General features: G+C 46.9%; 1 protein-coding gene across 1 annotated transcript in view; it reads left to right on the top strand.

The window, feature by feature from the left end:
* Positions 1-3: 3 nt before the first annotated feature.
* Positions 4-12293, top strand: part of SELENBP1 (selenium binding protein 1) — a 171267-nt gene continuing 158977 nt past the window's right edge. Inside the window, exon 1 of the mRNA XM_063946664.1 lies at positions 4-27. The gene's annotated coding sequence lies outside the window, so the exon portion shown is untranslated. The remainder of the gene's footprint in view (positions 28-12293) is intronic.

The following is a 12293-nucleotide window of genomic DNA, read 5'->3' as shown; positions in this document are numbered from 1 at the left end:
CCAACCACTAACTGCAGCTAGGATGAGGTATTACTACTATCACTGAGGAGAATGGGGGTATATTACTACTATAACTGAGGGGACTGAGGAGAATGAGGGTATTACTACTATAACTGAGGGGACTGAGGAGAATGGGGGTATTACTACTACCACTGAGGAGAATGGGGGTATTACTGCTATCACTGAGGAGAATGGGGGTATTACTACTATCACTGAGGAGAATGAGGGTATTACTGCTATCACTGAGGGGACTGAGGAGAATGAGGGTATTACTACTATAACTGAGGGGACTGAGGAGAATGGGGGTATTACTACTATCACTGAGGAGAATGAGGGTATTACTGCTATCACTGAGGAGAATGGGGGTATTACTACTATCACTGAGGAGAATGGGGGTATTACTACTATCACTGAGGGGACTCAGGAGAATGGGGGTATTACTACTATCACTGAGGAGAATGGGGGTATTACTACTATCACTGAGGAGAATGGGGGTATTACTACTATCACTGAGGAGAATGAGGGTATTACTACTTTCTCTAACGTCCTAGTGGATGCTGGGGACTCCGTCAGGACCATGGGGATTAGCGGCTCCGCAGGAGACAGGGCACAAAAAGTAAGCTTTTAGGATCACATGGTGTGTACTGGCTCCTCCCCCCATGACCCTCCTCCAAGCCTCAGTTAGGTTTTTGTGCCCGTCCGAGCAGGGTGCAATCTAGGTGGCTCTCTTAAAGAGTTGCTTAGAAAAAGTTTTTAGGTTCTTTATTTTCAGTGAGTCCTGCTGGCAACAGGCTCACTGCATCGAGGGACTTAGGGGAGAGAAGTCAACTCACCTGCGTGCAGGATGGATTGGCTTCTTAGGCTACTGGACACCATTAGCTCCAGAGGGAGTCGGAACACAGGTCTCGCCCTGGGGTTCGTCCCGGAGCCGCGCCGCCGACCCCCCTTGCAGATGCTGAAGATTGAAGAGGTCCGGAACCAGGCGGCAGAAGACTTTCAGTCTTCATCAGGTAGCGCACAGCACTGCAGCTGTGCGCCATTGTTGTCAGCACACTTCACACAGCGGTCACGGAGGGTGCAGGGCGCGGGGGGGGGGGCGCCCTGGGCAGCAATGTATAATACCTGTATGGCGAAAAATACATCACATATAGCCCTTGAGGCTATATGGATGTATTTAACCCCTGCCAGATATCACAAACTCCGGAGAAGAAGCCCGCCGAAAAGGGGGCGGGGCCTATTCTCCTCAGCACACAGCGCCATTTTCCCTCACAGAAATGCTGGTGGGAAGGCTCCCATGCTCTCCCCTGCACTGCACTACAGAAACAGGGTTAAAACAGAGAGGGGGGGCACTGATTTGGCGATATGAATATATATTAAATGCTATAAGGGAGGAACACTTATATAAAGGTTGTCCCTGTATAATTATAGCGTTTTGGTGTGTGCTGGCAAACTCTCCCTCTGTCTCCCCAAGGGGCTAGTGGGTCCTGTCCTCTATCAGAGCATTCCCTATGTGTGTGCTGTATGTCGGTACGTGTGTGTCGACATGTATGAGGAAAATGTTGGTGAGGAGGCGGAGCAAATTGCCTGTAATGGTGATGTCACTCTCTAGGGAGTCGACACCGGAATGGATGGCTTATTTATGGAATTACGTGATAATGTCAACACGCTGCAAGCCGGTTGACGACATGAGACGGCCGGCGAACAAATTAGTACCTGTCCAGGCGTCTCAAACACCGTCAGGGGCTGTAAAACGCCCATTTACCTCAGTCGGTCGACACAGACCCAGACACGGACACTGATTTCAGTGTCGACGGTGAAGAAACAAACGTATTTTCCTTTAGGGCCACACGTTAAGGGCAATGAAGGAGGTGTTACATATTTCTGATACTACAAGTACCACAAAAAAGGGTATTATGTGGGATGTGAAAAAACTACCTGTAGTTTTTCCTGAATCAGATAAATTAAATGAAGTGTGTGACAAGTGGCGGTACCATCTACAGATAGGGCCGTACTTAAGGAGCCAGCTGATAGGAGGCTGGAAAATATCCTAAAAAGTATACACACACATGCTGGTGTTATACTGCGACCAGCGATCGCCTCAGCCTGGATGTGCAGAGCTGAGGTGGCTTGGTCGGATTCCCTGACTAAAAATATTGATACCCTTGACAGGGACAGTATTTTATTGACTATAGAGCATTTAAAGGATGCATTTCTATATATGCGAGATGCGCAGAGGGATATTTGCACTCTGGCATCAAGAGTAAATGCGATGTCCATATCTGCAAGAAGATGTTTATGGACACGACAGTGGTCAGGTGATGCAGATTCCAAACGGCACAAAGATGTATTGCCGTATAAAGGGGAGGAGTTATTTGGGGTCGGTCCATGGGACCTGGTGGCCACGGCAACTGCTGGAAAATCCACCGTTTTTTACCCTAAGTCACATCTCTGCAGAAAAAGACACCATCTTTTCAGCCTCAGTCCTTTCGTCCCTATAAGAGTCATATCTGTCCAGGGATAGAGGAAAGGGAAGAAGACTGCAGCAGGCAGCCCATTCCCAGGAACAGAAGCCCTCCAACGCTTCTACCAAGTTCTCAGCATGACGCTGGGACCGTACAGGACCCCTGGATCCTACAAGTAGTATCCAAGGGGTACAGATTGGAATGTCGAGACCTTTCCTCCTCGCAGTTTCCTGTAGTCTGCTGTACCAATGTCTCCCTCCGACAGGGAGGCAGTATTGAAAACAATTCACAAGCTGTATTCCCAGCAGGTGATAATAAAATTACCCCTCCTACAACAAGGAAAGGGGTATTATTCCACATTATATGGTGGTACTGAAGCCAGAAGGCTAGGTGAGACCTATTCTAAATCTGAAATATTTGAACACTTAAAAAAGTTCAAATCCAGATGGAGTCACTCAGAGCAGTGATAGCGAACCGGGAAGAAGGGGACTATATGGTGTCCCGGGACATCAGGGATGCTTACCTCCATGTCCCAAAATTTGCTTTTCTCACCGAGGGTACCTCAGGTTCGTGGTACAGAACTGTCACTATCAGTTTCAGACGATGCCGTTGGATTGTCCACGGCACCCCGGGTCTTTACCAAGGTAATGACCGAAATGAGGATTCGTCTTCAAAGAAAATGGACGACCTCCTGATAAGAACAAGGTCCAGAGAACAGTTGGAGGTCGGAGTAGCACTATCTCAAGTAGTTCTACGACAACACGGGTGGATTCTAAATATTCCAAAACCGCAGTTGTTCCAACGACACGTCTGCTGGTCCTAGGGATGATTCTGGACACAGTCCAGAAAAAGGTGTTTCTCCCAGAGGAGAAAGCCAGGGAGTTATCCGAGCTAATCGGGATCCTCCTAAAACCAGGAAAAGTGTCAGTGCATCATTGCACAAGAGTCCTGGTAAAAATGGTGGCTTATTACGAAGCGATTCCATTCGGCAGATTTCACGCAAGAACTCTTCAGTGGGATCTGCTGGACAAATGGTCCGGATCGCATCTTCAGATGCATCAGGGGATAACCCTATATCCAAGGACAAGGGTATCTCTCCTGTGGTGATTACAGAGTGCTCATCTTCTAGAGGGCCGCAGATTCGGCATTCAGGATTGGATGCTGGTGACCACGGAGGCTAGCCTGAGAGGCTGGGGAGCAGTCACACAGGGAAAAAATTTCCAGGGAGTGTGATCAAGTCTGGAGAATTCTCTCCACATAAATAATATACTGGAGCTAAGAGCAAATTTATAATGCTCTAAACTTAGCAAGACCTCTGCTTCAAGGTCAGCCGGTATTGATCCAGTGGGATAACATCACGGCAGTCGCCCACGTAAACAGAAAGGGCGGCACAAGAAGCAGGAGGGCAGTGGCAAAACTGCAAGGATTTTTCGCTAGGCGGAAAATCATGTGATAGCACTGTCAGCAGTGTTCATTCCGGGAGTGGACGACTGGGAAGCAGACTTCCTCAGCAGGCACGACCTCCACCCGGGAGAGTGGGAACTTCATCGGGAAGTTTTCCGCATGATTGTGAACCGTTGGGAAAGACCAAAGGTGGACATGATGGCGTCCCGCCCGAACAAAAAACGGGACAGGTATTGCGCCAGGTCACGAGACCTTCAGGCGATAGCTGTGGATGTCCTGGTAACACCGTGGGTGTAACAGTCGGTGTATGGGTTCCCTCCTCTGCTTCTCATAACCAAGGTATTGAGAATTATGAGACGTAGAGGAGTAAGAATTATACTCGTGGCTCCGGATTGGCCAAGAGGGACTTGGTACCCGGAATTTCAAGAGATGATCACAGAGGACTAATGGCCTCGGGAGCTAAGAAGGGACTTGCTTCAGCAAGTACCATGTCTGTTCCAAGACTTACCGCGGCTGCGTTTGACGGCATGGCGGTTGAACGCCGGATCCTAAGGGAAAAGGCATTCCGGAAGAGGTCATACCTACCCTGGTCAAAGCCAGGAAGGAGGTGACCGCACAACGTTATCACCACATGTGGTGAAAATATGTTGCGTGGGTGAGGCCAGGAAGGCCCCACGAAGAAATTTCAACTAGGTCGATTTCTGCACTTCCTGCAAACAGGAGTGTCTATGAGCCTCAAATTGGGGTCCATTAAGGTTCAAGTTTCGGCCCTGTAGATTTTCTTCCAGAAAGAATTGGCTTCAGTTCCTGAAGTCCAGACATTTGTCAAGGGAGTATTGCATATACAGCCCCTTTTGTGCCTCCAGTGGCACCGTGGGATCTCAACGTAGTGTTGGGATTCCTCAAATCATATTGGTTTGAACCGCTCAAATCTGTGGATTTGAAATATCTCACTTGGAAAGTGACCATGCTGTTGGCCCTGGCCTCGGCCAGGCGATTGTCAGAATTGGCGGCTTTGTCTTACAAAAGCCCATATTTGATTTTCCATTCGGACAGGGCAGAACTGCGGACTCGTCCCCAGTTTCTTCCTAAGGTGGTGTCAGCGTTTCACCTGAAACAACCTATTGTGGTGCCTGCAGCTACTAGGGACTTGGAGGACTCCAAGTTGCTAGACGTTGTCAGGGCCCTGAAAATATATATATATATATATATATATATAATTCCAGGACGGCTGGAGTCAGAAAGTCTGACTTGCTGTTTATATTGTATGCACCCAAAAAGCTGGGTGCTCCTGCTTCTAAGCAGACTATTGCTCGTTGGATTTGTAGTACAATTCAGCTTGCACATTCTGTGGCAGGCCTGCCACAGCCAAAATCTGTAAATGCCCATTCCACAAGGAAGGTGGGCTCATCTTGGGCGGCTGCCCGAGGGGTCTCGGCTTTGCAACTTTGCCGAGCAGCTACGTGGTCAGGGGGGAACACGTTTGTAAAATTCTACAAATTTGATACCCTGGCTGAGGAGGACCTGGGGTTCTCTCATTCGGTGCTGCAGAGTCATCCGCACTCTCCCGCCCGTTTGGGAGCTTTGGTATAATCCCCATGGTCCTGACGGAGTCCCCAGCATCCACTAGGACGTTAGAGAAAATAAGATTTTACTTACCGATAAATCTATTTCTCATAGTCCGTAGTGGATGCTGGGCGCCCATCCCAAGTGCGGATTGTCTGCATTACTTGTACATAATTATTGTTACAAAAATCGGGTTATTATTATTGTTGTGGGCCATCTTTTCAGAGGCTCCTTCGTTGTTATCATACTGTTAACTGGGTTCAAATCACAAGTTGTACGGTGTGATTGGTGTGGCTGGTATGAGTCTTACCCGGGATTCAAGATCCTTCCTTATTGTGTACGCTCGTCCGGGCACAGTACCTAACTGAGGCTTGGAGGAGGGTCATGGGGGGAGGAGCCAGTACACACCATGTGATACTAAAAGCTTACTTTTTGTGCCCTGTCTCCTGCGGAGCCGCTAATCCCCATGGTCCTGACGGAGTCCCCAGCATCCACTACGGACTATGAGAAATAGATTTATCGGTAAGTAAAATCTTATTATCACTGAGGAGAATGGGGGTATTACTGCAATCACTGAGGGGACTGAGGAGAATGGGGGTATTACTACTATCACTGAGGAGAATGGGGGTATTACTACTATAACTGAGGGGACTGAGGAGAATGGGGGTATTACTACTATCACTGAGGAGAATGAGGGTATTACTACTATCACTGAGGAAAATGGGGGTATTACTACTATAAATGAGGGTACTGAGGAGAATGGGGGTATTACTACTATCACTAAGGAGAATGAGGGTATTACTACTATCACTGAGGAGAATGGGGGTATTACTACTATCACTGAGGAGAATGAGGGTATTACTACTATCACTGAGGAGAATGGGGGTATTACTACTATCACCAGGGGACTCAGGAGAATGGGGGTATTACTACTATCACTGAGGAGAATGGGGGTATTACTACTATCACTGAGGAGAATGGGGGTATTACTACTATCACTGAGGAGAATTGGGGTATTACTACTATCACTGAAGAGAATGGGGGTATTACTACTATTACTGAGGAGAATGGGGGTATTACTACTATCACTGAGGAGAATGGGGGTATTACTACTATCATTGAGGAGAATGGGGGTATTACTACTATTACTGAGGGGACTGAGGAGAATGGGGGTATTACTACTATCACTGAGAAGAATGGGGGTATTACTACTATGACTGAGGAGAATGGGGGTATTACTACTATCACTGAGGAGAATATGGGTATTACTATCACTGAAGAGAATGGGGGTATTACTAATATCACTGAGGAGAATGGGGGTATTACTGCTATCACTGAGGAGAATGGGGGTATTACTACTATCACTGAGGAGAGTGGGGTATTACTACTATCACTGAGGAGAATGGGGGTATTACTGCCATCACTGAGGAGTATGGGGATATTGCTACTATGACTGAGGAGAATGGGGGGTATTACTACTATCACTGAGGAGAATGGGGGTATATTATTACTATCACTGAGGAGAATGGGGGGTATTACTACTATCACTGAGGAGAGTGGGGTATTACTACTATCACTGAGGAGAATGGGGGGTATTACTACTATCACTGAGGAGAATGGGGGTATTACTACTATCACTGAGGAGAATGGGGGGTATTACTACTATCACTGAGGAGAGTGGGGTATTACTACTATCACTGAGGAGAATGGGGGTATTACTGCCATCACTGAGAAGAATGGGGGTATTACTGCAATCACTGAGGAGAATGGGGGTATTACTACTATCACTGAGGAGAATGGGAGTATTACTACTATCACTGAGGAGAATGGGGGTATTACTGCCATCACTGAGGAGAATGGGGGTATTACTGCCATCACTGAGGAGAATGGGGGTATTACTACTATCACTGAGGAGAATGGGGGTATTACTGCCATTGCTGAGGAGAATGAGGATATTACTGCAATCAGGAGAATGGGGGTATTACTGCCATCGCCGAGGGGAATGGGGGTATTACTGCCATCACTGAGGAGAATGGGGGTATTACTACTATCACTGAGGAGAATGAGGGTATTTCTACTATCACTGAGGAGAATGGGGGTATTACTACTATCACTGAGTAGAATGGGGGTATTACTACTATCACTGAGGAGAATGAGGGTATTACTACTATCACTGAGGAGAATGGGGGTATTACTACTATCACTGAGGAGAATGGGGGTATTACTACTATCACTAAGGAGAATGGGGGTATTACTACTATCACTGAGGGGACTCAGGAGAATGGGGGTATTACTACTATCACTGAGGAGAATGAGGGTATTACTACTATCACTGAGGAGAATGGGGGTATTACTGCAATAACTGAGGGGACTGAGGAGAATGGGGGTATTACTACTATCACTGAGGAGAATGAGGGTATTACTACTATCACTGAGGAGAATGGGGGTATTACTACTATAACTGAGGGGACTGAGGAGAATGGGGGTATTACTACTATCACTGAGGAGAATGAGGGTATTACTACTATCACTGAGGAGAATGGGGGTATTACTACTATCACTGAGGAGAATGGGGGTATTACTACTATCACTGAGGGGACTCAGGAGAATGGGGGTATTGCTACTATCACTGAGGAGAATGAGGGTATTACTACTATCACTGAGGAGAATGGGGGTATTACTACTATCACTGAGGAGAATGAGGGTATTACTACTATCACTGAGGAGAATGGGGGTATTACTAGGAGAATGGGGGTATTACTACTATCACTGAGGAGAATGGGGGTATTACTACTATCACTGAGGAGAATGAGGGTATTACTACTATCACTGAGGAGAATGGGGGTATTACTACTATCACTGAGGGGACTCAGGAGAATTAGGGTATTACTACAATCACTGAGGAGAATGGGGGTATTACTACTATCACTGAGGAGAATTGGGGTATTACTACTATCACTGAGGAGAATGGGGGTATTACTACTATTACTGAGGAGAATGGGGATATTACTACTATTACTGAGGGGACTGAGGAGAATGGGGGTATTACTACTATCACTGAGGGGAATGGGGGTATTACTACTTTCACTGAGGAGAATGGGGGTGGGGTGGGTTATTACTACTATCACTGAGGAGAATGGGGTTATTACTACTATTACTGAGGGGACTGAGGAGAATGGGGGTATTACTACTATGACTGAGGAGAATGGGGGTATTACTACTATCACTGAGGAGAATGGGGGATATTACTGCCATCACTGAGGAGAATATGGGCCCTCATTCTGAGTTGATCGCAGCAGCAAGAAAGTTAGCAATTGGGCAAAACCATGTGCACTGCAGGAGGGGTAGATATAACATGTGTAGAGAGAGTTAGATTTGGGTGGGGTGTGTTCAATCTGCAATCTAATTTGCAGTGTAAAAATAAAGCAGCCAGTATTTACCCTGCACAGAAACAAAATAACCCACCCAAATCTAACTCTCTCTGCACATGATATATCTGCTTCCCCTGCAGTGCACATGGTTTTGCCCAATTGCTAACTTTCTTGCTGCTGCGATCAACTCAGAATGAGGGCCATGGGTATTACTATCACTGAAGAGAATGGGGGTATTACTAATATCACTGAGGAGAATGGGGGTGGGGTGGGTTATTACTACTATCACTGAGGAGAATGGGGGTATTACTACTATTACTGAGGGGACTGAGGAGAATGGGGGTATTACTACTATCACTGAGAAGAATGGGGGTATTACTACTATGACTGAGGAGAATGGGGGATATTACTGCCATCACTGAGGAGAATATGGGTATTACTATCACTGAAGAGAATGGGGGTATTACTAATATCACTGAGGAGAATGGGGGTATTACTACTATCACTGAGGAGAATGGGGGATATTACTGCCATCACTGAGGAGAATATGGGTATTACTATCACTGAAGAGAATGGGGGTATTACTAATATCACTGAGGAGAATGGGGGTATTACTGCTATCACTGAGGAGAATGGGGGGTATTACTACTAACACTGAGGAGAGTGGGGTATTACTACTATCACTGAGGAGAATGGGGGTATTACTGCCATCACTGAGGAGAATGGGGATATTACTACTATGACTGAGGAGAATGGGGGTATTACTACTATCACTGAGGAGAATGGGGGTATTACTACTATCACTGAGGAGAATGGGGGGTTTTACTACTATCACTGAGGAGAGTGGGGTATTACTACTATCACTGAGGAGAATGGGGGTATTACTGCCATCACTGAGGAGAATGGGGGTATTACTGCCATCACTGAGGAGAATGGGGGTATTACTACTATCACTGAGGAGAATGGGGGTATTACTGCCATCGCTGAGGAGAATGAGGGTATTACTGCAATCAGGAGAATGGGGGTATTAATGCAATCACTGAGGGGAATGGGGGTATTACTGCCATCGCTGAGGAGAATGAGGGTATTACTGCAATCAGGAGAATGGGGGTATTACTGCCATCGCTGAGGGGAATGGGGGTATTACACTGTGGGGTTATCACGCACAGTAGTGGGATCAGTGTGAGCGGTCTCTGCAGGATATCCCCCTTTAATGTGATGGAGACACAGGAGGAGGAGTTATAGCTGTTACAACGGGATCACTATCAAATACCTACAGTCAAAATCCCCACAAAGTCAAAATACCGACATTTATTACCTCCATTCATTAATAGTTTTGTAGACCTGACTAAGTACTGGCTATCTTATGATATTTCGTGGATTGGCCGCCTAGCAGCCTTCAAAATGACTCTCTTACCTAAACTCATGTACTTATACCGAACCATACCTTTTCTTTTCCCTAAAACGTACCTTGATAGATGTCGTGCTATAATGCTACGCTATGTCTGGAAGGCACGGCCACCCCGATTGGCTCGGTCCAAAATGATTCTCCCTCGTAGAAAGGGAGGGCTAGATATGCCCGACCTGGTCCTTTACCAGGAGGCATGTGTGCTGGCCCAGTTTAAATACTGGTTGAGTGGGGCGCCTGTAGTGGGATGGGTATCTCTTGAACGTACTGGGAGTTTGGACCTTCCCATAGAAGACCTTTTTAAGATACACCCAAACTCTATACCCCGCTTATTGTCCCTCCTCCCCGCCACTAGAACATCTTTAACACATCTGGGATAAATTGGTGACTCGCCTGCCTGGACATCAATTTCCATATTCTACTATCTCACTACGAGCCATAGCTAAACTAATCCCTAATTTAAATCTCTCTACCTGGTTTGTTTGTGGTTTGACTGTCTTGGGGGACCTTATGGATGGTAATGTTATGCTATAGTTTTCTCAACTCCAGTCTCGATATAATCTCCCCAGTGGAGAATTATTGCATTATTTCCAAATTCACCACTGGTACAAAGGTTTGCCTAGACAGGTGGCTCCCCCGAACCCGTTATCCCAGGTTGTCTTAACACGTGTATCTCTGTGTGGCTCCAGAGGGGACATCTCGTTTTGTTATAGGACACTTGTCAGCTTGCTTATTACTACAAAGTCTAATGCGCAGCTGAAATGGGAACAAGACTTGGATCTTCCCCTATCTGAAGCCCAATGGGAATACATTTTTATTTCTTCTTACCGAATGTCTAAGTGCTTGAATCACACGGATTTCATATCAAACTCCTTAATAGACTATATTTAACACCAGATAGGCTACACTCATTCTGGCAGTCTTGTTCCAAATATTGCTGGCGTAACTGTGGGGAAGTAGGCCATATTTTCCATATTTTCTGGTCCTGTCCTTCCCTTCGACATTTCTGGAGCGAGATATTTGCTTTGATTAATTCGGTCTTACACCTGTCCCTCACCCCCTCTCCGGCCATGGCCCTGCTCCACATTTTTCCTGCTGAGATACCACCTCATCAGAGATATCTGGTGGGGCATATTTGTATAGCTGCCAGGGCTGCATTGGCCCAAAGTTGGAAACAAGCTTCTCCCCCTCCTCTATCACTAGTCACCAACAAAATTCAATTCCATTTTACTATGGAAACTGAGTTCATGCCTTACTCTTCTGCAGCCTCCTCCCCAATGGTGAAATGGAGAGCATGGCATGACTATATTTTTTGGGGGGAGGCGGTGTATGTCGACATGGGCACCATATAATTGTACCGCGTCCCCCGCATGGCTCGCTGCGCTCGGCACACTATTATATTCCCCCTCCAGGTCCACTGGGATGGTAAAGTATGAACAACTCGGTTTCAATAAAAAAAATTCATAAAAAACTCATGTCGACTTTTTGACCTGTCAACATTTTAAATTCTGTTATTTTAAATGTCGCTATGTTGACCTTGTTGGGATTTTGACTGTCGGTCATTGATTGTCGGGATTTTGATTGTAGGTAAATTGGCCGCATTCCGTTACATAGGGTCATACAGGAGAGTGGGCTGTGAGGTTGCATGTAGTACTATTACTCTGCCAGGAGGAGGCAGCAATGGCCACCAGACTCTGTCGCCAGTGTGTGACGGGACTGCCTGTGTCCTATATGGTGTCCTATACCCCTTTTCCACTAGCGTAGCACGGGTCGCAGCCGTGTCGTCTGCAGACAGCGCTCACCAAACGCGCTAGTGACGCGGCAGGGGCGGCGCTGGGAGATCACATGATCTCCCAGTGCTGCCCTCCCTATGCACTGTGAATGGGAGCCGTGTCGCCTTGACACGGCTCCCGTTCACACTAGACAGCTAGCCGGGTTGAACACGTGTTTAACCCGGCTAGCTACCAGGGTAGGATTCCCGGATCACTTGATCCGGGAATTTGCTGGGGGACCCGTTTCCACTAGGGAAAAACACGGGTAAATGCGCGCCCCCGCGCATTTACCCGTGTTTAAAAGAGCTAG

This window comes from Pseudophryne corroboree, chromosome 12 (assembly GCF_028390025.1).
Source record: "Pseudophryne corroboree isolate aPseCor3 chromosome 12, aPseCor3.hap2, whole genome shotgun sequence".
Taxonomy (NCBI): domain Eukaryota; kingdom Metazoa; phylum Chordata; class Amphibia; order Anura; family Myobatrachidae; genus Pseudophryne; species Pseudophryne corroboree.
Note: the sequence above shows the minus strand (reverse complement) of the source record. Positions and strands in the feature narration are given on the sequence as shown.